Raw genomic sequence first — 27,381 nt, 5'->3', positions numbered from 1 at the left:
ACGGCCTCGTGTTCCCACCGCCATGCCTCCTCCGTCTGCTGGGCCAAGTGAGGCAGAATATTAATCTAGTAAGTTGGTTCTGTTGGGAGCTTTGGTCACAGTGGCATGAAAGTCAGCGACACACCCAGTGATACCTGTCTGTTTTGTTTTTTTGTTTTTTGTTTTTCCTTCAAGACAGGGTTTCTCTGTGTAACAGTCCTGGCTGTTCTGGACTCCCTTTGTAGACCAGGCTGGCCTTGAACTCACAGCGATCCACTTCTGCCTCCCAAGTGCTGGGATTAAAGGCGTGCGCCACCACTGCCCGGCTTCTTCTGTTTTCTTTCAGCCTGTTTTTGTTCAGTTTCATCAGGCCCAGCCCTCAGGAGAGCCTACTAACAGGCCTCTTTGGTGGTCACAGATAGTGGCCCAGCTAGCTCATTGCAGTTTTGCCTGAGTCCTAAGACACCTCAATTCTTCCCCTCCTCCATGGACTTTCAAATAAAGCCCTGTTGCAAATAAGTTAATCATTCTTAGATGTTGATTCCTTGTTTAGAAGGCAAATTCCTTATACCTGAGGAGATGCTGCAGCCTTCCCATAGGAGCTGTTGGTGCCTGGCATTTGAGTCACAAGGATGGGTTGTTGGTGCCAAGGCTTGATGAGGAACCAACCCCTGGTGAGCAGACGTGGACTTAACCTGAGTTGGGGGGTTTGGATGAGAGACCCAGGGCCCAGTCACTGAGCTTGTGCTATGAGAAAGCAGTTCTCCAACTGCGTCATGCTTCTCAAAGCCTGGCCAAAGCCGAGCCTTCTGGCCTTGGTCCCATCTGGCTCCCAGCAGGAGAGTGTGCATGTAGCAGCTTGGCCACACTCCTTACCCCGTGATGACTAAGGCTGCTATCCTGAGGAAGATGTGCGTGATTGCTAACTTGGCTGCTAAATGACATAATGTCTCCTCACACAGGTGACATTGGCTTGTATTTTCTTTCTGCAGTGTTAGGTCCTACTTGACTTTGTTTTTTGTTTTTTAAACCAGCATTTGTGGAGTACTGACCACAGGCTGGTTTGGAGAATTTTTATTGTCTTCTTTTTATGGCTGTGCCAGTTGAGAGACTAGCTCCCTCCTCTAGATGGACACGGTCACATGAGGGTCCAAGATGGCGCTGAATACAGGCTCCAGTTTTAGTTTAGTTGTGGGTGGATGCTAGAAAGAAAACAGTCTCCTGCCTGTGTCTTTGCCAACACCCCTCCTTCTTTCCAAGGAGGCCAGCCATGATGTCAGGCTAACCCTTTCCCAGCACACCCTACCCTTTTCATTGGATTGTGGAAAAAAACAAACAAGGAATGACCCTGAATATCACAAGGCAACTGGAAGAAACCCAGAATGACTGTTGCGCCCTGCCCTTTGCCCAGTGCCTAGGAAAATGACACCGGAGGTTGGTGAGTTTTCTCTCCACACTGCTGGCCTTGGGTACACCCATCTCACTCAAACAAATCATTTTTATTGCCCACGTGACAGCCAACTCCAGCAGGCAGTAGCAGGATTCAGCGGGGCTGGGCCGAAGGTGAGAAGTGAGCTGGTGTCGCAGCTCTCCTGTTGAAGATCAACACCTGGCCAGGCCACAGGAACAAATTAGCCTCACCAGTCAGGAGATGACCAGGACAGAGTCCTCGAGGCTGGATTGAACTGGATGTAAGTTCCTCTGTGTCAGCTCACAGATGCTCTTGATGGTGGGGCAAATCCAGAGCAAGGCAGCCCTCGCTCATCATGAACAAAGCTCACTCATTCTTGCCACACTTGCTGCTGAAAAGTTAGACTTTAATTCACTTCCCAGAAGCAGGGTGTGGTATCGAATACTTGTGTGCCCAGCACTTGAGTGGTGGAGGCAAGCTGAGGCCACCCTGATCTGAATGAGACACTGTCACAAAAACCTCTTTTACATTAAATTTATATTTATTTATTTATTTATTGGGGGGTGCAGGTTTGAGACAGGGTTTCTCTGTGTTTCCCTGGCTGTCCTGGAACTCTGTAGACCAGGCTGGCCTTGAACTCAGAGATGCACCTGCCACTGCCTCCTAAGTGCGGGGATTAAAAGGTATGCACTGCAACTGCCTTGCTGAGGTTATTTGGTTTGGTTTGGTTTGGTTTGGTTTTTCGAGACAGGATTTCTCTGTGTAACCTTGGCTGTCCTGTACTCACTTTGTAGACAAGGCTGGCCTCGCACTCACAGAGATCCACCTGCCTCAGCCTCCCGACCGAGTGCTGGGATTAAAGGCGCGCACCACCACTGCCTGGCTAAGGTTTTTCAATTTTCTATTTATTTATTTGTGTGTGTGTGTGTGTGTGTGAGAGAGAGAGAGAGAGAGAGAGGAGAGAGAGGAGAGGGAGAGAGAGAGAGAGGGAGGGAGGGAGAGAGAGAGAAAGATAAGCAAGCCAAATGCATTTGGGTGCCCTTAGAAGCCATAAGAGGACACCCAATCCCCGGAAGCTAGAATTACAAGCAGTTTGTGAGGCGCCTGACACAGGTGTTTCCCTGAAAGAGAAGCAAGGGCCATTTCTCCAGGGCCCCTCCATCACTTTTTTGTTTTGTTTTGTTTTTTGAGACGGTTTCTCTGTGTATCTATCCCTGGCTGTCCTAAACTCACTTTGCAGATGAGGCTGGCCTTGCACTCACAGCGATCCGCCTGCCTCTGCCTCCTGAGTGCCAGGATTACAGGCCTGTGCCACCACGCCCAGCTCCATCACATTTTAATATCTTTAAAATTTTGTAATCAGCGTGGTTTTCAAAAAATCTTGTTGGTTGTGGTAGTGCATACCTGTTACCCCAGCACTCAAGAGAATAAAGCAAAAGGATAGAAAGTTAAAGGTGTGGTGGTACACACCTTTAATCCCAGCACTTGGAAGACAGAGGCAAGTAGATCTCTGTGAGTTCGAGGCCAACCTGGTCTACAAAGTGAGTCTGGAACAGCCAAGGCTACACACAAATCCTGTCTCAAAAGTCAAAAAAGAAAAAGGAAGAGGAGGAGTAGGAGAAAGGAAGAAGGAAGCTGGAGGCAATTTGAACTCCAAGAAAAACAGGTGTTTTTGGTTTTTTGAGACAGGGTTTCTCTGTGTAATGTTAGTTGGCCCAGACTCACTTTGTAGGCCAGGCTGGCCTCAAATTCAGAGTTTTGCCTGCCTCTCTCTGCCTCCTGAGTGCTAGGATTTCAGGCACCTGGCTGCAAAACTTTCAAAACAAAAAAACCATAAATCTCTTGAATTGTGCATACTAAAATGACACATTATCTAAAGTCCTGAGGATAAAAATCAGTAGTGTCTAGAATGTCATGGAAAAGCCAGTACTGCATCCAGGCATGGTGAGCACGCCGGTCATCCAGGACTTGGGACTTGGAGGCAGGAAGATTGGGCATTCTAGACCAGCCTGGGCTACATAAGATGCTGTCTTCAAAACAAAACAAGTCACTTCACATATCTTAAAAGTCAATAGAAAGCCGGGTGTGGTGGCGCACGCCTTTAATCCCAGCACTCGGGAGGCAGAGGCAGGCGGATCGCTGTGAGTTCAAGGCCAGCCTGGTCTACAAAGTGAGTCCAGGATAGCCAAAGCTACACAGAGAGATCCTGTCTCTAAACTACCCCCCCCCCAAAAAAAAAGGCAATGCTCAGCTGGGCGTGATGGCACATGCCTTTAATCCCAGCACTTGGAAGGCAGACACGGGGATTTCCATGAGTTCAAAGCCAGCCTCGACTACAGAGTGGGGCCACCAGGACAGCCAAGGCTAACAACATAGAGAGACCCAGTCCTCAAAAAACAAAAACAAAATAAAACAAAATCTTGGCTCTAACCACTTCCTTGCTATGTGGGTAAGCAAACCCCTCCCCCTCTGAACTTCCTTTACCTGGAAACAGATAAGATTACCACACTTAGAGCTCAGCTTTGCACACCCCTGAAGCACTTGGCCAAAGGCCTAGCTGAAGCCCAGGAGAGAGCTATTACTCATTCAGTGTAAGACCACGGTCTCCACAGCCTTGGGCGTTGATAACAATTGCATCATCCTACAAATCTGAGGCAAATCAGAGAATTTGGGGGAGGGGCTTAGTGTGTTGACTCGGCGGTTTTGTTTTTCATGCCTTGGTATTTTTCTTTCCCCTTAAACAAATGCTTAAAAAGCCACACTCACTCCGGGCGTCTCGTGAGCGCCAGATTGCACAAGGCAGGGACGAAGGGATACATAGAAGTGCATGGAAACCCAGCTTGGCTCTGAGCCTGTAAAACACGGGCCTGGAGCCAGGAGCCTTCTTCCACAGTCAGTCCTGCCAGCGCTGGGAAGGCTGTAGTCTTAGGGGGTGAAAGTTTTGGTAGAACCAGTCCATGGACCAACCAATTTAGGGAATCCCTTAAGTACAGAGGGACCAGGGCTTAGCCCCTCCCCTGCGCCCTGGGTGCTGGCTGCTCTTTACCTGGGCTCCTTGGCATCTTGTTTCTCCCTCTGTCCCAGCACTGCTCACTCATTCCACACTCAGTCTGATGGAGTGAGCACTGTACCTACACTAACTTGTAGAGATGGACTGAGCTACACAAAGTTGACTTTAGCTAAAAGGCTACGGCCTCCAATACAACTGGAAGGTAAGCATTGTACTAGCCAGGCTTGTTAGAAAGGCCAGGTAGTGCTGGAGAGATGGCTCAGAGCATAAGAGCACTGACGACTCTTCCGAAGGTCCTGAGTTCAATTCCCAGCAACCACATGGAGCCTCACAACCATCTATAATGAGATCTGTGCTCTCTTCTTCTGGCCTGTAGGTGTTATATGCAGGCAGAACATTGTATACATAATAAATCCTTTTTTTTTTTTAAAGGAGCCAGGAGGTCGTGGCACATGCCTTTTAATCCCAGCATTTGGGAGACAGAAGCAGGCGGATCGTTGTGAGTTCGAGGCCAATCTGGTCTACAAAATTAGTCCAGGACAGCCAAGGCTACACAGAGAGACCCTGCCTTAAAACAAACAAACAAAAGAAAAAGAAAAGAAAACAAAACCCAAACAAACAGAAAGGCCAGGGCTGCAGTGCATGCCTTTAATCTCAGCACTTAGGACAGAGGCAGGTGGATCTCTGTGCATTTGAGGTCAGCCTGGTCTACAGAGGGAGTCCCAGGACCACCAGAGCTACACAGAGAAACTCTGGAAAAAACCAAAACAACAAGAAGAAGAAACTATGAGAATGAAAAATTTGTACCATAATTGGAGTTTGGGCTGGCTGAGACAGTTTCTGCTAACGTTTATTCACAAGACTGACATCCACTTAGGCTCATTTCCCATAACAAGGGGCGCCAGTGGCCCAGGACCCATCCCCAGGTCAGAGAACATGCATCAGAACAGGCAGCTCAAGAGAGCACTGCAGGGTCACAACCATCTGCTCTCTTATCAGGTGTGCCCTTGCCAGATGAGCAAGATGAATGTGAGTAACAACTATTTGAAAAGAACTTTTGCAATGCCCATTTCGAAAGACCCCTGAAAGACCACCAGGAGACAAAACCAATGCAAGCACAAGAGGATCTTTATTTGCAGTTCGCGCCGGACTCCCAGCCAGGCTCCCAACCATCACCAACACAGCGGTATCAGGAGGAGAGCCACAAGCTCTGTGTTGAGGGTAATTTATAGGTAGGTCCCTTACCCTCTCAGCGCGTCCAAGGCAGGGGAATTCAAGCCTGGCAAGCATCTATTGGTTAAAGACACAAAAGAGGATATTGTGTTTTAAAATGGTTGGTTGTGAGAGGGCGCCAAAACCACGAACGGTTCTGGTTTTCTTTGTTCTCCCTTGACAGGGGAGGCATCTGGTCTCCGGTTTTGGTAGGAATGTCCTGTCCTGTGCTGATTGGCTGTTGCTAAGGGATTGGTCAAGCTTGACCTCACGAAATGCTTAACATCTGGGAATGTTAGTTGCTTTCCCGCTGTCCCCTGATTGGCTCAGACCTGTAGGTGGATCCCTTAAACTTTGCCCCAGTGACTCTGAAATCCAATTTTAATCCTTCCGGTCTTTCACTTTGGGACCTGACAGTATACTCTGACTCTTTGGTGTAAATCTCCCATAGATGCCCCCAGTGGCCAGGCTTGAAGTCTCTGTTTAAGTCTTCCAAAGAGGTTCACTTCCGGGGTGCATCTCTGTAGATACATTAGTCAAGCCTTCATTCTTTCATTGCAGTGGGGGTGCCTACGCTCGGCAGAGGCATGCCTGAGGAGAGAGGGCAGCTTCAAGGGTGACGCTCAGGACCCCAGGGCTTGGCCACAGAGTTGCATCTATGCACCAGGAGACAAACCAGCCAGTGAGGTCAAAGTGGGAACCTTAGAGCCCCAGCCAGAAGGTTTCTTTGTAATGGGGAGCTGGCGGCTGAGGATTTGGCCCAGCTGCCTCCTGGAGGCTTCAGTGTGAGTCCTTGTTGAGGGAGAATCCATCCTGCTTCCCCCCCATCCCCCACTGGGCACCTTAGAAGCCTCAAGTGCTCTCCTGCTGAGCCACATCCCAGACCAAGGAGGCCGCCTCTTAACCCATACAATCCGGAAATAGACCTCTCTGCTTCTTTTCCTTAGAAAAATGAGTACAAGTGTTGTACTCTTTCTCCCTGGTAGATATAATCTGCTGGCATCCACTGCTGCTGATGCTGTCCCCATCAGCCTTCAGGCACTCTCCTTCCTTTCTGTACAAGTCAGACTGCCTCTGGGCCTCTTCAAACTTCCTACAGCTTTGGGCCCAGTCCACTTGGGCCCCGCCCAGACCCTCTAGCCTTTACAGAGTCAAGGCCTCCTGTGCTGGGCCCCTTTCTCTTGTCTTTCACCACGAAGCCAGCCTTCCTACTTTCTCCTAAGCCTTTCATAATGTTCATATCCTGTTTTAACAATTTTTTAAAACAAGTAATTAAGGCTGGGTATTTAAATCCTTCCTGAATGTATCTCGGAGTCCTAACAGTGGGGACCATAGCAACTGGGCAGAGCTCTGGGAGCTGGGGACCCCCCACCGGTGGCAGTCCTTGACCACAACTGGAGGAGGCTAGCCTCAGACTTGGACTTGAGCAGGTGGGCCAGGTCAGGGAGCAGCTAGATGGGCACGCAGGCTGAGGCTGGACAGGACAGGGTGGAGATGAGAAACTCTGCGGCTGCCAAAAACAGTCACAATGATTAGTAGTAGCATACAGGATTGGCAGACATGGCTCAAATTGTGAGGGTGGTCTGCAAAGGCCAAGTCAGGAAAGCAGTGGCCAGGAGGTAAGGGAAAGCCAGAAGGGGCCACAAGGAAGCACAACCGGTTGCCAGGCCTTGACAGCATTATCTGTTGTTGTTTTTTTTTTTTTTTTCTGTCTGGGTTTCTTGGCTTTTTGTTGTTGTTGTTGTTTTGTTTTGTTTTGTTTTTTGTTTTTTGGGTTGATTATCAGGGCAGGGTTTCTCTGTGTAGCTCTGACTATCCTGGGAACTCGCTCTGTAAACTAGGCTGGTCTCAGACTCACAGAGATCCATCTGCTTCTGCCTCCCAAGTGCTGGAATTAAAGGTGTGCGCCACCACCAGTTACTCTGTGTTTTGTGCCCTTTTTTGTTTGTTTGTTTGTTTTTGTTTTAAAAACATTTTTAATTATGTGTATGTATCTGTGTGTGGATATGTGCCCATGGAGCCGGAATTGGGCATCAGCTCCCTCAGAGCTGGAGTTACAGACAGTTGTGAGCCTCTCAATATGGGTGCTGGGAACTGAATTTTGCTGCTCTGCTCACACAGCACTGGAGGAACGGACCAGGGTTATGGCCTGCCGTCCATCTTTCCTTCCACCTTCCATGGGTTCAAAGCTGAGCATGACAATGGGACCCATAAAACTAAACTTCTTTATGTTTTTGTTGTTGTTTTTTTGGTGTGTGTGTGTGTGTATGTGTGTGTGGCGCTTTGGTTTTTTTTTTTTTTTTTTTGAAAGCTAAACTTCTTGTTTGGCCCATACCACTCACCTGTCACCACCAGCGTGGCCCTCAGGTTTGATTGATTGTTGGTGAAGTTTGTTTGGTTTGGGTGCTGGGAATTGAACTCAGGACCTCATGTTTACCAAGAGTTCTATCTCGGGGCAGAAGGGATGGCCCAGTGGTTAAGAATACTGGGTCTGTTTCCCAGCACTCACACGGAGGCCTTCCTGAGGTTGCCTTTGTCAAGTATTTTGTCCCAGCAAACGTAAGTTACTAACACATTTGTATGTTGAAAGGCTTTTAAACCAGTGAGATGTGAGCTGGGAAGACTGAACCTCTGCTCGGATACTATTTTACGCGTCTGTGCTCAGCCAAGATTCTGCAACAAACGTGGTTTGTTGTGGTTAAAAGGCCTGGGAATGTAGCTCAATTGGTAACAGGCCTAGCTACCATGCCTACGACCCTGTGTTCTACCTCCTGCACAGAATAAACTGGGCATACCTGTAATTTTAGCACTCAGGAGGTAGAGGCAGGAGCGTCAGAAGTTCAAGGTCATCCCTACCTTCATAGCAAATTGGAGGTCAACCAGGTTACAGGAGATGCTGTCTCAAAAACAGGAAATAAATCTTTTTTCCTCCTCCTCCTCCTCCTCTTCCTCCTTTTCTCCTCCTCCTGTGCAACATCAGTTTTGGGAGCAGCCCCATCTCAGGGCACCTGATTTCCTGATGTTCACACCCTCTGAAGCATAGTTGGCTGCCTGGGCCTCAGGGCCTGACTTCTGACAGCCATGTTTCCTAGGGTGTCATTCTGACTTTTGGTGTGGAGCATTTTGGATGTTCTGAAGTCCCTGGAAACAGGCCTTGCGTGAAGGGAGGGTAGGTCAGATGACACTGCCTTAGCAAAGGAGGAGGCCGGTAGCTGCCCAGCTCAGAGGGCAGCCACTGAGGTGCTAATAAGGTCTAACCTCAAGGGGGTGAAGGGGGTGGGGGTGGGGCTGGAGCTGGAGAGAAAGGAGGCAGAAAGGAAGCATCGGGAGGAAGGAAAGACACCAGTGGTGCTCCTGCCACTCAGCCCACTCAGCCCTCCCAGGTCTCTCCAGACATATCCTGCTCCCCCTCTCTTCAGCCAAATAGACCTAGGAGTGTTAGACTCAAATTGTCAGAGTCTATTCCCAGAACCATTGTTGCTGAGTTCTGCTTCTGTAAAGGGTATTTAAACCCTCAGCTTTTGCAGAACAGGGTCCCCAACTCTTCTGAGCTTGGTGGACCCCGGCACGTCAGCTCCATAAAATTCCTTTGCTTTTGCATCAACTCTGACTCTCAACTGGGCTTCCAGGAATAGACTCTGACAATCTGAGTCTCACATTTGGACGTTCCATCGAGATCTGAGTCCCCTTGAGGACCAGACTCCGGTTGAGGAGACCAGGTATTGCTGTGGCTTGTCTTGTCTCCTGTCTGTGTCTGTGTTGTTCTGTTACTTTCACTTTTTACTCTGAATCTGGTTCTCGAACAATTGGTCTGTATCTGGGGTGAGCATACTACGTAAGTGGCATGTTAGATGTCCTCACAAAAGTTGGGGTCCCCAGCGTGAGCTGCCCCTGCCCAAGTCAGGGTCCCCAGCGTGAGCTGCCCCTGTTGGGAGAACAGTGTCCCCCGCCTGTCCTGGCGGACACTCCAGAAGTTTCTGGAGGAGGGAGAAATGGTCCTCCTCCAACCTGTGTGCGAGTGCTTTGCTCTTGCTCAAAAGGGGTAGAAGACTCCGCTCCCAGGTCTGGTTTCTGCCGCACCCGTGGCAGGAGTGCTGGTCTGTATGTGTTTTTTTCTGTCTGTCTTTGGTTTCTGCCACGACCGTGGGATCCAAGTGTTTAACTAGTCTCTTCGAGTCCATTATCTTTACTCACCAGCCTACTTGGGACGATTGTCAACAGCTCCTACAGATCCTGTTTACCACTGAGGAGCGAGAAAGAATCCTGCTGGAGGCCCAAAAGAACATCCCAGGAGCCAATGGGCAGCCTACCCAACTCCAGGCTGACACTGACGAGGGATTTCCCCTGTGCTGCCCTGAATGGAACCCTAACACTGGTGCAGGTAGGGAGCATCTAAAAGTCTATCACCAGGCTCCTTTGATAAGTTTTTCTTCAAAGAGCCAGCTTTTATCACTTTTTATGTGGGTTAGGGTCTGTGCTTTGGCCCCTGCAAGGAACTAGCCTTTTAACACTTTTGGGTTTGGTGGGTTGTTATCAGGAGAGGGTCCGCTCACCCATGTTGGAGCACTAAGCTTACCAGGAGGGAGTGTTTCCTCTGTCTGCAGACAAGTGCCCACACTTAAGAAGCAATAGAGTCCTGTGAGGCCAGCCTGGTCTACAAAGTGAGTCTGGGACAGCCAAGGCTACACAGAGAAACCCTGTCTCGAAAAACCAGAAGAAGAAGAAGAAGAAGAAGAAGAAGAAGAAGAAGAAGAAGAAGAGGAGCCGAGTGATGGTGGCACATGCTTTTAATCCCAGCACTCAGGAGGCAGAGGCAGGCAGATCGCTGTGAGTTCAAGGCCAGCTGGTCTGCAAAGTGAGTCCAGGATGGTCAAGGATACACAGAGAGACCCTGTCTCCAAAAACCAAGAAGAAGAAGAAGAAGAAGAAGAAGAAGAAGAAGAAGAAATAGAGTCAGCAGGGAGTTGTGGCCCATGCCTGTAATTCCAGCAGAGGCAGGTGGATCACTGTGAGTTCATGGTCAGCCTGGCCTACAAAGCAAGTCAAAGCTACACAGAGAAACCCTGTCTCACAAAACCAAAAGGAGAGGAGAGGAGAGGAGAGGAGAGGAGAGGAGAGAGAGAGAGAGAGAGAGAGAGAGAGAGAGAGAGGGAGAGAGAGAGAGAAGAAAAGATGCAATACAGTCAAAAGTATTAAAGCCGTCTACAGTCAGTACCGGTACCCATCTTGCAAGTGCTGTCATTCCTGGGCCTTCTTTTGCCTTCCCCAAGACTCCGTGATCGCCATCCAATCACTGAGCCTTAGCAGGGAGATGGGAAAGGGGCCCAGCATTTGCGATGGTTAAGGCAGCGGGACTGGCTTCTTCAGGATGCTGTTATCATCGTCAGTGCCTCACCATAGATGGACTTGCCACCAATGTCATTATGGCATGAGAAGTCATCACCCTGTCACAAGAGTCCTGGGGGTGATTCTGTGAAAGAAGGAACCATTATAACCAAAACATCCCCATCCCCGGTCCTATTTAGTCTCTACAAGTGCCCTTTGACATTTGTCTGCAGTGTTGGTGGTGGTTCAGCCAAAGCTCCCACTGGGCCTGGCAGCCTTGGGAGGAGGACTGTACACAGAGAGCTGCACTCCACCCACAAGGGACATTGCAGTGACAGCTGCTGAAGACACAACTCTGACTTCAGGAGGACTTGCTTCATTCGCAGCCTGTACCCGTGAGACCTCACCTAGGCAATACTAGACTAGATGAGGTTTATTAAGTGTGTACGGGTGTTCTGTCTGCATAGATGCCTGTCTGCCATGTAAAATGTTTGATGGCCAAAGAGACCATACATAAGAGGGCACTGGATCCCCTAGGACAGGAGTTAGAGACATTGTAAGCAGCCATGTATGTGTTGGGAATCAAAGTCTGGATATATGTAAGAGCAGCCAGTGCTCCTAACTGCTGAGCCATCTCTCTAGCCCCACCCCTTGGATCAATTTCAGATGGTTTGTATGTAACTATTTCACAGAGCCCCAGTCTACCTTCAAGAAGAGACTGTTCAAGCGAGTCCAAAGGAGTAAGAACATTCCCCTAGTGACTCAGAGAAAAGCCGGTAACTGACAGGTAGATTGTGATTGACACATAGGAGGCCTATACCTACACCTCATGGTGGCGGGAAAAGCTGGCAGTTGTAGGGGCTTGGTGCCTTATACCTGTAATCCTAATACTTGGGAAGCTGAGGCAGAGGCTAGCCCATGAGATGGAGGCCAGCCTGGACTACCAAGCCAAAAAAAAAAAAAAAGAGATTGTTTAAGCCACACAAGACAGAGGGTCCCTAGAGCCTGTACCTATTGGCCACAATGGTACATGCCTATCATCACAGAAATCCTATGGTGAGATGGGAAAGGGGGGACAGTAGAACCTTCTGGAAGCCTGAGGGCCAGCCAGCTTGGCAACAGACACCCTGCCTCAAACAAGAGGAAGGAAGGGACCAACACCCACAGCTGTCCCCTCACCTTCCCAGGCACTCTGTGGCATTCACAAACCTGTACTTACACACACGAATATATGCACACATGATACACACGCATGCACAAAAGTAAGTCCGTGAATAAATACAAATATTAAGAAAGAAAGAACCCTTGGAAACAGGAATGTGGGCTGGTGTCAGCTAGCCGTGACCACACGTGCAGGCCACACATTCCTCACGGCTAAACACACACAGGCCGCGCCGTTTGTGCCCAACCCCCAGCAGCACTTTCCGTCCAGTACGTCTGAAAGAAAACAAAACCCCATGAAACCGATTGCATTTCAGTTTTCCCATGACCTCACCCCTGCTTCCTATACACCAGAAGCTGCACATTATGGGAGAGCTGTGGGAGGAATGTGGCCTCGTCTTAGGCTGGGCCCAAGGTCATAGTCTCGGATTCACTTTGTAGACCGGATTGGCCTTGAAATCACATTGATCCGCCTGCCTCTGCCTCTCGAGTGCAGCTTTTAAAGGCCTGTGCCACCATGCCCGGCTCTGTTTTTTGTTTCGTTTTGTTTTGACTGGGTCTCTCTATTTGTCCTGGCTGTCCTGGAACTTGTGAGGCAACTTGTCAAAAAAGACTACGCAGACACAGGTTTAAGCCGATAGAAGGAATATGTGTGTGTGTGTGTGTGTGTGTGTGTGTGTGTGTGTGTATATATATATATATATATATATATATATATAGAGAGAGAGAGAGAGAGAGAGAGAGAGAGAGAGAGAGGGAGAAATTTTTTGTGTTGTTCAGAGATTAGGTTTCTCTGTGTAGCCCTGGCTGTCCTGAAACTCACTATGTAGACCAGGCTGGCTTTGAACTCAGAGATCCTCCTACCTCTGCCTCCCAAGCCCTGGAATCAAAGGCCTGAGCCCATCCCTGGCTCACAAGAGGTGTTCTGGATAGTCCAACAATGGTGGTCCCACTGTGGAAATGCCAAGAGTCCTATAGCTGCCCACAAGGCTACAAGTCTCAGCAGTCCCAGTCTGGGGCTGGAGTCCTGCAGAATCCCTAAAGACATACCCCTGTCTTCCATCTACATTGGAATCCCGAAGGAGTAGGTTCTAATACCTGGGGGTATCCCAGCAACACGAGATGTGATCTTGTCCTGGGGGGTCGGCGTGAGGACCAGCAGGCAAAAAGCCGAAGTTTCGTTCCTCCAGACCCTTTTATGTGGGCCACCGCCCAGAAGGTGCGGTCCAAATTTCGGGTGTGTATGATGGACCCAGAAAACCCTCACGGGCATGCCCAGCTGCTCCGGGTTTAGTTAGTTTCAGATATAGTCAAGTGCATAATTAGGATTAGCTGTCACACTCAATAATGTAAAAAAAAAAAAACTTTGTCTGGAAAAGTCCCAAGTATTCTTCTTTATAAATGCACCTGGCCTTCCCTAGCCTAAGAAAACAGGAGATGGCGTTTGTTTCCCCTGCTGGTGTTGTGTGGAGACGTGCTCATGTATCTAGCCGTCTGACTTGAAAGCTTTTGCCTTTTCTGGTCCCCGAGTGAAACTCGATTTCTGCGCAAGTAACCTTCTGTTGGGAAAGCTCTGCCCGAGAGCGTTGAAGAGTTGGGATTCTGCCGACCAAGAACTGGGGAACGGCGGCTGTGCCAAGGTGGGCCTTCCATACCGGGCAGACAAACTGCCAGCGCGAAAGGGAAGCTGTTGACTTTCCCCACCCCACACAGCACAGCCAGGCAGCCTGAGATGACATACAGCGAAGCTGTGTAACCTGGGCTTTTAGAAGTTCACCCGAAATTGGCTGGCTGTATGTCCCCTCACCCACCCACCTAGGCCTGGCATTTAGTAGGGACTCCTCAGGCGGCTGTCACTTGATTGAGCCAGGGAGTAAACTGAGATGCCCTTCGCACTCCCGGGTTCTCCCCTGGCCTGCGCTGCGAACCAGCAAACCAGGCCACATGCCTGACCTAGTTTTTTCCAGCGCAACTTGCCAAGCCCCGGGGGCAGCTGTGGGTCCAGAGCCAGCATCTGTGGTGACTCAGGAGCTTCTCCGTAGCCTCCTGGGACAGAGGCCTTCCGGACCTGCCCAGCTGGATTCGTCTGGCTGGAGGAGAAAGGGGCCTTTTTCAGGGTGGCTAGAAGTCGGTCTCCGTGCAGCACTGCCCCCCAGTGGCCAGACGCAGATTGAAGGGCTTCTGAAGCTGGTCCCAGGATGATACCCAACGCTGGTGATCCCCAACATCAGCTGAGTGTGACTGGTGTTGAGTGGGCCATCTTAGAAACTTAGATGGACACACGTCTTTTCACCCTGTCAGAATTTGTTGGATGACAAAAAAGAAAAAAAAATGGTGCTTTTATTGGCAACAATTTGCCAAGTCGTTCCAAATAGCCTTGATAGTTGGCAAAGGGGAGCACAGGTTTGGGGTTTTTTGTTTGTTTGTTTGTTTGTTTGTTTTCCCAACAGAATATTTCTATTGATTATTTGGGAACTTTACATAGTGGACCCCGATCACACTTCCCAGCCTTCTCAGGTCCACTCCTTATGACCTCCCCCAAAAAAAAGAAGGAAAAAAAAAACCTAGTCCAATTTGCGTTGCCCATGTACACACTGCAGCATGTTCTAACTCCCAGTGGCCACCCAGCCCCTTAAAGAAAACTGCGTCCTTCCCCACTTCCGCCAGAAGTCATCAACTGTGAAGAGTGACCTTTTAGCTTTCCTATCACAATTTTTTAAAAGTTTTATTTTATGTGCATTGGTGTGAGGGTGTCAGATCCCTTGGAACCGGAATTACAGACAGTTGTGAGCTGCCATGTGGGTGCTGGGAATTGAACTTGGGTCCTTTAAGAAGAGCAGACGGTACTTGTAACCACTGGGCCATCTCTCCAGCCCTCCTATCACAATTTTTAAGAGCTCTTTTCGATGGCTTCCTGTCTAGACTGTTCCTTTTTTAAGGGACGGGAGGTGGGGTGGGTGGATAGAGGCTGTCACAGAAGCCTTCTATGTCTCTCCTTCTCAGTGGAGGCACGGGTTCTTTTATTCCGATCTTAATGACTTTGAAATTTTTATTTGTGAGTGTGTGTGGTATTGGGGGGGGGCGGTTTGGGATCTAGTTGTGTGTGTGTGTGTGTGTGTGTGTGTGTGTGTGTGTGTGTGTGTTGGAGGTGATAGTATTAATCCCACCAGGCAAGAATAAGATCATTATGACAATGTTTTTTTGAGCCAAATTTGAGGCAAGCTTTATCACATACTGACCAGGACAATGGCTGGGTCCATACCCGGGATGCCCAGGGAATGGCCACAAATTGCATTAGTCAAAGGCTTATCAAGGCAAAACAACAAGGCTACATACTTCCTGCCTTCATCTAAATCAGGGACAAGCGTACATCCTGGTACACTTCCTGTCTAGGTACCTCCCACCTACACGTGACCAAGCATGTTTACAGAAGCAGAAACGTGTGACTTGTTAATCTTACCTGAACAGCAGCCCCCAACATTCAGGAAGTTAGTTACCTGTCCTTGGGGGGAAAGTGGTGCCTATACAGGGTAGAGGCATTTTTGCTTTCTGGATCTTTTAAAACTTATAACCTCACATTAGCCATCATTAGTGGGCATGTTGCTGTAATGCCTAAGTGAAGGTTAGAGGACAGCTCTGTTGAGTTTATTCTTCCACCTTTATGCCGTTTCTAGATCAAACTCAAGTCACTGGGCCGCGTGTCAAGGGCCTCTACGTGGTGAGCCATCTTGACAGCGCTTCCAAATCACAATTAGTAATATTAACTCTCAGATCACAGAGGGCATAGTGCTTCGAAAATGAACACAGCACCGGTCGGTGGTGGCGCAGGCCTTTAATCCCAGTCCTCGGGAGGCAGAGGCAGGCGGATCTCTGTGGGTTCGAGGCCAGCCTGGTCTGTAGCATGAGTTCCAGGACAGCCAGGGCTAAACAGAGAAACCCTGTCTCTAGAAACCAAAGAACGGGGGGGGGGGGGGGGGGGGGGAGGGGGGAAGGGGGAGGGAGGGGGAGGGGAAATGAACGCAGCTGGAAGTGCTGGGTGAAGAGTCAAGTCAGACCGCAGTGTCAGAGTGGAGCTGAGTGTCGTCCCCCAACACCCTGGTCCAGTCAAGCTGTACTGACCAGATGTATGGAGGCCAAGGATGTGAAATATAGACACGGGTCAGACTGTAGTCAGCAGGCCTGGGAGAGAAGATGCTATTTCAGGAGATACTTGCCCTCACTCTGGCCGTCTGGACTCTTACAAGGTACCCAGGGAACAGGCATGTCCCTTGGGAACCTTATATTAGGAGAAGGAAATGGTGGAAATCTGGTGTCAACCAGAGATTTGTGACTTATCAGATGGCTTTGCCCGAAAGATCTAAATCAAGGCAGAGATGGACAGTACCATTCACTGACCAGGGCTGCTTAATTACCACATTTGTTGTCTTCTATTTAAACACTACCCTCTTGCTAGGGTAGTGGATTTGGGAGGTCTTTGGATATCTTGGTCTCTTTTCTCAAAGTGGCCACATTGAATAAATCTCCTTTTTCTTCTTTTCACGCCTAGTTTGGCTTTTAATTGGCTCATGGAGAACAGGTGGCTGGACCTGGCTTACCATCACTTAACAGGGCAGCCAGGGCACAGGCTCTTAGCCTAACTCTTGTAATAAGATGACAGTTCAGAGGAGGCTGTTGTCATGGGAATGTGAAGTGTCTTCCTTTGTGGGGGGGCAGTGGTTGCTGCTTGTGCGTTTTGCAAGTTCTCCGAGCTGCTTTTTCTGATATGCTTTTTTATTTTTTATTTTTTTGAGACAGGGTAGCCTTGGCTGTCCTAGAACTCCCTCTATAAAGTAGGCTGGCCTTAAACTTAAAGATCTACCTACGTCTGCCTCCAGAGTGCTGGGATCAAAGGCCTGCATCATCACTACCTGGCTTAAAATTTTTCTTTTTTATTTATTTTACGTGTATGAGTGTTTGTATGTCTGTGTACCATGTGCGTGCTTGGTGCCTGAGAAGATCAGAAGAGGGCATTGATGCTGTGGAACTGGAGTTACAGACAGTTGTGAACCACCATGTGGATGCTAGGAACTGGCCCCAGGTCCTCTTGAAGAGCACTAGCTGAGCCATTGCTCCAACCCAGGTGGTGCCATTTTACTTTTAGGAATAAATTATTTATCACCTGTGCTGTGAGGACAGATGTTTACATGCCAAATAAGATAGAGACCATCTTGCCTCTGTGTTTGCATTCGAAATGCAGTCAGATGCTGCTTGTAAAACGGATTGTCTCAGGACAAGGCACAGCCTGTAAAATAATCACCATTTTAGGGGGCGGCAGAGGCCGTTTAGCAGTCAAGAGCATGTGTTCTAGGGTCTGGGTTCCGTCCTAGAGAAGGCATCTGGTGCCTTTATGATGTTTGTTTTGTTTTGTTTTTGTTTTTCAAGACAGGTTTTCTCTGTGTAGCCCTGGCTGTCCTGGACTCACTTTGTAGACCAGGCTGGCCTCGAACTCACAGAGATCCGCCTGCCTCTGCCTCCTGGGATTAAAGGCGTGCACCACCACTGCCTGGCTATCTTCATGGGGATTTACAAACCTCACCTGCATATAGCTTAAAGAATGAATATGTATTGGAACTAAGAAAGACCCTAGACAGTGTCAGAAATCACCCCATTCCTCTCTTCCAAGCCTGACATCTGTGAGTTTGATTTCTGTCTCTATGGATTTGCCTATTCTAGACATTTCATTAAAAATGGAACCATGGGGCCTAGAGAGATGGCTCAGAGGTTAAGAGCACTGCCTTCTCTTCCAGAGGTCCTGAGTTCAATTCCCAGCAACCACATGGTGGCTCACAACCATCTATAATGTGATCTGATGCATACTGTATATATAATAAATAAATCTTAAAAACAAAAAACAAAAAAATGGAACCATATAATAACCGTCCTTTTATGTCTCTTTGAGACATGATAGTGCATGGGGTGGGTGTGTATGGGTGTGTGTGTGCCTGAGGCAGGTGTGGAGGTCAGAGGGCAGGTCTGGCGTTGGTTCTCTCTTCCACCTTTACATGGTTTCCCAGGATCAAACTGAGGTCATCAGGCCTGTATGATAAATGTGTTCACTTACTGAGCACCTTTACCCAAGGAGCCATCACACAGGCTTTCCTTTGATGTTTTGTCTCTTTCAGTTAGCGTGACACTCATGAGGTCTACTCATATTGTAGTACATAAGGATGTATGGTAATACATCCCTTTTTGGGGTGAGGGAAAATGCTAGAGATTTCGTCTATAACCTCACCTATATTAGGCAGGTGCTCTACCATTGAGCACTATTTGTTCTTTTTTTTTTTTTTCTCAGACAGGTTTCTCTGTGTAACAGCCCTGCCTGGACTCACTTTGTAGACCAGGCTGGCCTCAAACTTACAGAGATCTGCCTGCCTCTGCCTCCCCAGTGCTGGGATTAAAGGTGTGCGCCACCATGCTTGGCTAGTTTGCTTTTTATGGCTGAATAATATTCCATTGTATAGAAATACCACAATTTCCTCCTCCTCCTCCTCCTCTTCCTTTTCTTCTTTTTCGTTTTTTTGAGACAGTCTCTCTGTGTAGCCTTGGCTATACTTGCTTTGTAGACCAGGCTGGCCTCGATCTGCCTGTTTCTGCCGACCCTTGTTTCTTCCTTTTTCTAAAAAAAAGACTTATTTATTTATTATTTGTACAGCGTTCTGCCCACATGAGTGCCTGCACACCAGAAGAAGGCACCAGATCTCACTGTAGATGATTGTGAGCCACCATGTGGTTGCTGGGAATTGAACTCAAGACTCTTGGAAAAACCTCTGAGCCATGTCTCCAGCCCTGTTCCTTCCTTTTATTGTAGCTTAAATATACAGTGTCTCTGTAGTGAAGGTTTGGTTGCTAGGTAGTGGCACTATTTTGGGTGATGATATAAGATTTCCAGGTGGCCTGAGCTCAGCCACCTTAACAATAGCATTACAGGCTGATAGCAGGAATAAACAGAGCAAGTTAGCATTGTTAGCTGAGCAGAGCCCTGCTTCTCAGAATTTACTGCCTCTACTTCACCCTGCTCAAAATTTACCAGCCTCCGAAAAAAGGGCCACACCCACATATTTTACCTCAGACATCTGCCAGAATCCAGTGCCTCCCACCCCCCCCCCAAAAGGTCACCTCTGTTTAGTCCATCAGTCGTTAACTAACCACTGTTGCTGAGTTCTCCTTCTGTAAAGGGTATTTAAACCCTCAGCTTTTGCAGGACAGGGTCCTCAACTCTTCTGAGCTTGATGGGTCCTGATGCGTCGGCTCCATACAATTCCTTTGCTTTTGCATCAACTCTGAGTAGGTTCTTACAGGATGGACACGGTGGGCTGGAGTGGCAGTGGTCGATGACAACAATGTCATCTGGGCTGAAGGGCTCTGGCCAGGAATGTCACCTCAAAGAGCCAAATTCATCACCTTAACCAAGGCCCTCCCACTGGGAAAGAACAAAAAGGTGAACATATACACAGACAACAGGTACATATATGAAACTGCACACATTCATGGAGCCATTTACCAACAACGGGGACTTTTAACCCCTGAAGGAAAAGAAATAAAAAACAAACAAGAAATCCTCCTACAAGTCTTACATCTGCCCAAAAGTGTGAGTGTCATCCATTGTCCGAGCCACCAAAAAGGCAGCTCCCCGGTGGCCCGTGGAAATAACCGGGCAGATCAGGCAGCAAGAGAGGCACCCCAACAGCCCATGGTCAGTTTAAATGCTCTGGTCACTAATGTTGGGCCGCCCCCATCTTCTAACATCGGACTGGCCACTTACCAGCGCCTAAATGACTGGACGAAAGGATAGCCTTACTTATTCTTCCCCAAAGAAGATGAAGACCTAATTAAAGAATACCACTCTAATTATTACTTAGAGAAAGAGAAACAATGGAAAACCACAGAAGGAGAAGTCATTCTTCCCCAGGAACAGGCTGTGGACTGGATTTCTCAGATGCCACCATTGGACCCACTTGGGCCAAGACAAGTTAATACAGTCCGTAAGGGCCTCTTCCATGTTTGTTCTCCAGATGAGTAGAAGCCTATCCCACAAAACAGGAAACTGCCAACATGGTAGCCAAAAAGATCCTGGAAGAAATTCTTCCCCAATTCAGACCGTCCAACGTAATAGGGTCAGACAACGGGCCTCCCTTTGTCTCCCAGGTAAGTCAGGGACTGGTATCTGTACTGGGGAACCAGATGGAATTTACATTGTGCATACCACCCCCCAGAGGTCAGGACAGGTAGAAAGAATTAATAGAACTACAAAAGAGACCTTAACCAAATTGACCTTGGAGACTGATGCAGATTGGGCGATGCTCCTTCCTATGGCCCTTTTCCATGTAAGAAACTCCCCCTACAAGCTGGGTCTGACCCCTTTTGAAATAATCTATGTGGGTCCCTCCCCTCTAGTGGCTACGGGCCTTGACTTTAACCTGTCCAAGGATCATCCTCATGATATCATGGCCTGGCTGTTAGCCCTATAGAGTATACAAAGTGATCTAGTCCCAGTTGTCTGTTCTTTATACCCCCAGGGACTCCTGACGTCCCTCACAAGTTTCAGCCAGGAGATGTGGTGTATGTGCGATGCCACGGAGCCACTTCCCTAGAACCACGGTGGAAAGGAGCTCATACTGCCCTGCTAACAACCCCAGCTGTCAAGGTAGACAGAGTCGCGGCCTGTGAAAGTTTAAAGAACCAGTTAACAGATATCATTGGCAGGTTCTGCCTCAAGGAATGGGCAACAGTCCTACCCTATGTCAAACATTTGTAGCCACAGCTCTACAAAAAGTTAGAGAAAAATATACTAATTTGTATATCATTCATTATATGGATGATATACTTACTTATTGCCAGGAAGGATAGGAAGCAAGTGCTTTTATGTTATGCTTTTATGGAGACCTCGTTATCTCTGTCTGGTCTGCGGATAGCTTCCAAAAAAAGTCCAAAAAGTGGATCTATATTAGTATTTGGATTTTCAGCTTTTTCCTTCTCAAATCAAACACCAAAAGATGACATTGAGAGTGTATCAGTTAAAGACTTTAGATGATTTTCAGAAATTACTTGGCGATATAAGTTGGTTAAGACCTTATTTAAAGTTGACCACTGGAGATTTGCTACCTTTATTTGAAATTTTACAAGGAGCCTCTTCTCCAAATTCACCTCAGGAGCTTACAGTTGAATCTAGAAAAGCCGTGGCATTGGGAGAAAAGGCTATTTCCCATCAAATCATAACCCATATAGATTATGACAAGCCTTTAGGATATATTATTTTGGTCACTCATAGAGCACCTCCGGCAGTATTTTGGCAAGAGGCCCCTATTATGTGGGAATATTTACCATCTTCTTCCTATAAAGTAATATTACCATATTATTTGGCTATTGCAAAATTGATTCATATTGGACAACTGCAAAGAAGAAAGTATTTTGCCAAGGAACCTGATTTTATTACTCAGCCATAGTATAAGGAACAGCAGGATTGGCTGTTTGCTAATACTGATGATTGGCCATCAGCCTGTGCCCACTTCTGTGGGAATATTGATAATCATTATCCCTCTAACAAGCTTCTTGACTTTTTGAAAAGACATCCAGTTATTTTTTTTCCAAAAACAACTCAATTCCAACCTGTGGCAGATGGTTTATTGATCTTTACTGATGGATCTTCTAATGGAAAAGCTAGTTATGTAGTTGAGAGGCAGGCATATGTTGTTCCTAGTTTTGCTAAGTCTGCTCAAATTGTGGAACCACAAGTGGTAGCTGCTGGGTTTCAACACTACACCTCTTGTGCTTTTAATTTATATTTAGATAATGCCTATGTAGCAGCGGCTGTTCCTCGATTAGAAACTGCAGGACAAATCCAACCCCAATCATGGGCTAATGGATTATTTTCACAAATCCAAACAGCTATTCAAAAAAGAAAACATCCTTTTTAAAAAATAGGACATTTAAGAGCTCATACTGATTTACCTGGACCTTTGGCTACAGGTAATGTGTTGGCAGATGCAGCTAATAGAAATTTGGCATGCCTTACAAATGTAGAAAAAGCTCAAAAGGCCCATGATTTACATCATATTAATTGCCAAAGTCTAAGACTTCAATATGGGATTACTAAAGAACAAGCTCGAGCCATAGTGAAGGCATGCCCCACCTGTCCTCAGTTTTTACCTGTACCACATTTGGGAGTTAATCCCAAAGGTTTGGTGCCTAGTCAACTTTAGCAAATGCATGTTACACATATACCTGAGTTTGGAAAGTTAAAATATGTTCATGTTTCCATAGATACCTATTCTGAATATATGCTTGCTTCTTTCTAGTCTGGAGAAGCTACAAAAAATGTTACTGCCCATTGTTTCCTCTTCTCACATTGGTGTGCCTAAGGCTATTAAGAGACATAATGGTTCAGGGTATATTAGTAAAGCTTTTCAAAAATGTTGTGACTCTTTTTCTATAAAGCACATTACAGTATTCCTTATAATCCTCAAGGACAAGGAATGGTGGAGCGAGTTCACTCTACCGTGAAAACCTATTTACAAAAAAGTAAAGAAGGGGGAGCTGCACCCCCAATCACCTAAAAGTGCTCTGAGTCATGATCTCTTTATTCTGAATTTTTTATTGCCAGATTCCAAGAGGAGTTCTGCAGGTGATCAGTTCTGGCACACTAATACTCAGTCATCCTTTGCTAGAGTGACATGGAAGGATCCTTTAACAGTGGACAGTGGAATGGACCCGACCTGTATTAATATGGAGTGGAGGCTCTGTCTCTGTTTTCTCACAGGAACATGATGTTACACTCTGGCTACCCGACAGGCTTGTGTATCAAGTGGATGTTGGGATGGATGTGTCTGCTGATGATCCCGAAGTCGGAAGTGAAGGTTTATTGGACATATATTCTTTTTTTGGTGGGGGAGTTTTGAGACAGGATCTCTCTGTGTAGCCTTGGCTGTCCTGGACTCACTTTTGTAGACCAGGCTGGCCTCGAACTCACAGCGATCCACCTGCCTCTGCCTCCCGAGTGCTGGGATTAAAGGTGTGCACCACTGGACATATATTCTTGATCCTCCTTTTCTCCAACTTGTTTCCTGGGATAACATAGAGGTCTTGGTATATGTCAACAACACTCAACTGCTTGATTTCCCTAAATATGAAGGGGAAAGGAAAATTCAAGTGTTCCAGTACCGATGAGGCATCCTCCTTGTGGACCTTGAGAATGTACTAACTTGACTGTACCTTGGAAACAGTGCTTTGCAGAGAGTCCCCTGGAATATTTCCCTTCCAGAAGCTCAAATTTTAGCCTTTATGATTGGTCTTCATATAGGAGTGCTGCAAGCAACAGTGATTATTCTGGTACAAGTCCCTCTCCACACTAATTGTTGGAGTCAGCTTTGTCTGCAGGACTGTGCAGAGCTGAAAAGGGGCCGGTGATGGCTCGTGTTCATGCTCCTCCTTCTGTGCTGTCGAGTGGTAAAATCTCTCTTATTATTCATTCCAGTAATGGAAGTTATGATGTCAGCGCTGCCCAGCCTGTGATCTGAGCAATTGCATAGCTAAAGGCGTGGGACCTGCGGTAATGGTCCTTATGCAGTCACCTTTCATTAAGTCTCCACTGACTGGTAGTCCAGATGAGGGGTTGCAAGTACCTGAGGAATTTAGAGGGTCTGTGAGAACCAAGTGAGTTGCTACCATATTAGTAGTGGCTGGTGTAGCTGCCTCAATTACATTTGATTGCATCTACTACTGTTTTTGCTATTGCTTTAACTCAAACTGTACACACTGGTAAAGTGTGTTAATACCTTGACTGAAAATGTCTCGAGCACTTTAGGAAGAGGTTAGTGGTTTGAGACAACTGAGCAGGTTACAATGTCAGGCTGGATTTCCCTGGATTTGCGTTACTCCTTATGAATATAATGCGACTAGATTTCATTGGATTCCCATTCAACATCATCTTTTTGGAATTAGCAGTATTCTGCGGTATGGATTATCCTTGGTGGGGGTGGCAGGGCTTGAAATTATTATAGCCTGTGCCTTCCTTCCTTGCCTGACACAGTTCATGCCTCAGCGATTGCAGCCGATACACGCGCAAGTGCACGGTACGGCAGCCAATGACGGCTAACAGTGACTCTGAATCCCTAGCAACCTAAGACAGAGGCTTGTGAGAATTCTATCCGGGGCCTTGATGATGGGTAAGAAGGGTTTTTAGCTGGGCGGTGGTGGCACACGCCTTTAATCCCAGTACTTTGGAGGCAGAGGCAGGTGGATCGCTATGAGTTCGAGGCCAGCCTGGTCTACAAAGCAAGACCAGGACAGTCAAGGCTACACAGAGAAACTCTGTCTTAAAAAAAAATAAATAAATAAAAAAGAGAGGAGGGGGTTTAGTTCACCAACCTAAGACAGACACCTCATAAAAAATAAAGAAGCGGGAAATGAGGAGAGCCATGCTAGAAGAAATCACTGTGCTTATAGCTGAGGCTGACAGCTAAGCAGAAGCAGCATTTTTCCAATCTGTGACCTTTGAGCTGTTTTTCCACAAAACCATCAATGTTCCAAACACAGGTGCAAGGAACAGGGAAGTTTTGATTGAGAACTACTTAGAGCAATGTATTCTTTTCAGCCTGCCTAGGGGGCGAGGAGGAAGTGACATTGTGCAAGAGTTTGTGATGTCTTGCTATAAAAGCCATGCTTGCTTAAATAAAGTTGAGCCTTGATCAGGACTTCTTGTCTTGGCTCCATTCTTCATGTCTCTGTCCCCTCAATCCCCACTCCCTCTTTCTAAGACCCTGTTCAGCTTGCCCTGAGGAATGGGACACTTGGCAAAGCAGTACATACACACATACACATAGAGAAAAATATTTTCTCTGGTTTTATGTTTTTTATCTCAAGTGCTAATTGCATCATTCATCCATTGACAAGACAGTTAAATTGCTTCCACCATTGGAGGATGATAATGATGATGGCGATGATGATGATGATTTGATTTTTTGAGGTAGGGCTTCTCTGTGTAATAGCCTTGGCTGTCTTGGAACTCTCTTTGTAGACCAGGCTAGCCTTGAACTCACAGAGATCCTCCTCCCTCTGCCTCCTGAGTGCTGCCATTACATGTGTGCACCACCATGCCTGGCTTCACCATTAGATTATTGTGAGCAGTCCTACTGTGACCATCTGTAGAGGTCATTTTTATTGTTGTTTGTGAGGCTGGGTCTCTCTATGTAGCCCTGGCTGTCCTGGAACTCTCTTAAATAGAGTTCAAGGCTGGCTTTGAACCCTCAGCGATCCACCTGCCTCTACCTCCAAAGTGCTGGGATTTAAAGGTGTGCAACACCGAATCCTTTCTGGAAGCCTTGGAGCTGGCCCTGAGGTTCTGCCTGAAAATGGGATCCAGATGTCTCAAGGGAGGAATCAAGCTGGAAATTTTGATTGCGTGTGCCAACAAGCCAATATCTTCCATGGAAATCCACACCGCCAGGTACCATGGCTGTGTGCCTCAGTAGTTCCAGTCTGGTGTTGGAGGCCTGGAAGGTTCCCAGACAGTTGCTGGTCCCTCGCCCACCATGAAAGCTTGGACACATTGCTTTTGCTGTCGGCAGAGGAGCCAGCAGCAGCAACAGGGACATCCAACTCGTGGACAAGAGAGATGGTCAAGAGAGCGAAGGGTTCCATGGTCTTCCTCCTGAGGCACCCTTGGAATCTGGGATGCTACCAGAAGCTGTGGCCAATGGTCAGGGTCACCTTCCACATCAATCAAGACAATCAGAACACCTCTTCAGGTGGAGCTCCCTAAAACCATACTGGCTCTCTCTGCCGGACCCAGCTTTGAATAATGCCACGGAGACATATTTATTTACAATAGCTTTAGGCCTTCGTTTACTGTTGTTCCCAACTTGCTCTCAGAACCTATGTTTAATCTGTGTTCTTCCACATGGTTTTTTTTTTTTTTTTAACCTCTCCTCAGTTTCATGTGGTCAGACTTCCTTCGAGTCTTGCAGGGGAATCTGGCCTCTCAGGTTGTTTTCCCAACATCTCTATCTCTGCTGGAAGTTTTGCCTTTGCTATTGGCTGTTCAGCTATATCAGAAGGTGTTGGAAAGAGTGTTTACAAATACCAAGGCAGGAGATGCTTCATATAAAATGACAATACCAAAGCCAGGCTGGCATTAACACCCTGAATGCAGAAATCAGCATTTGAATAATACAAACAAGTGCATAAAAACAGCCGCTCCCTACTCAGGTGATTCTGATGTGGCAGGTTGCTCTGGAAACCAGCCATAATGCTAGAGGAGGAGGCTGTGGTGCAAGCCTTTAATCCCAACAGAGGCAGAGGCAGGTGGGTTTCTGTGAATTTGAGGCCAGCCAGGTCTATAGAGAGAGAGTTCCAGGACATCTGGGGCTACACAGAGAAACCCTGTCTCACAAAACAGCACACACACACACGAAAGAAAGAAAGAAAGAAAGAAAGAAGGAAAGAAAGAACCAATCATAATGATATAGAAAAAATATACCCTCTCAGTAAAGAATCATTTGACACACAGAGAGATTAGTGAAGGTAAGGCTCTCTTATAATTGCTTGTCCAGGCCTGGCAACTGCCCAAAGAGGACCCTACCTCTAACAGATTTTACTCACTTAGGCACACCTTAAGAGCATGCATTTCACACACCCAAGTCGAACCTTTTGGGAGCCTCCCACGCTGCTTTCCACAAAAGCTGTCACATTTCTTTATCCCCTGCACACAGACACAAGAGTCCAATTATTTTTTTTAAAAAATGACTTTTCTCTTTTCAGAAAGTATTTTTAGATTTATGACTTATGATTGTTTTGCCTGCCTGTACATATGTGTAGCACATGTTTTCCTGGCACCCAAGGAGGTCAGAGGAGGACTTCAGATGTTTTGGAACTGCCTGGTTTTGAGCCATGTAGTGTCGGGGTCCTGTGCAAGAGCAGCCAAGGCTATAATCCACTGAACCATCTCCAGCTTTTTTGTTTTGTTTTTTTAGTCAGCCCCCCTGACTCCCAAGAGCTAGGTTTCTACTTCTGTGTTACTATCGCCAGCTTTAATTCTTCACTTTTTTTCTTAAAAATTCATATTGATTTTTTTATATGTGTGCATGTGTGCTGCGTGTATATATGTGCACCATGTGTGTACCTGGTAACCAGGGAGATGGGAAGAGGCACCCGATCCCCTGGAACTGGGTCTCCTAAACTGCAGTCACACTGAGTGCAGCTATGTGGATGATGGGACCAAACCAGTGCTCTGAGTCATCCAGTCATCTCT

The 27,381-nt window shown here is 47.3% G+C and overlaps 1 long non-coding RNA gene across 6 annotated transcripts; it reads left to right on the top strand.

Annotated features, from left to right (window-relative positions):
- Positions 1–563: 563 nt before the first annotated feature.
- LOC311579963 lies at positions 564–23,879 on the top strand. Of its 6 annotated transcripts, XR_014773305.1 has the most exons (6): positions 564–653; positions 1,240–1,413; positions 1,497–1,670; positions 5,400–5,632; positions 9,834–9,993; positions 22,738–23,879. It is a non-coding gene; the product is annotated as an uncharacterized lncRNA (long non-coding RNA). The 6 variants fall into 6 exon arrangements; XR_014773304.1 differs by lacking the exon at positions 1,240–1,413; XR_014773307.1 differs by having other exon boundaries at positions 1,240–1,670.
- The last annotated feature ends 3,502 nt before the right edge of the window (positions 23,880–27,381 follow it).

This window comes from Acomys minous (genome assembly GCF_964271855.1).
Source record: "Acomys minous genome assembly, chromosome: 12".
Lineage (NCBI taxonomy): Eukaryota > Metazoa > Chordata > Mammalia > Rodentia > Muridae > Acomys > Acomys minous.
Note: the sequence above shows the minus strand (reverse complement) of the source record. Positions and strands in the feature narration are given on the sequence as shown.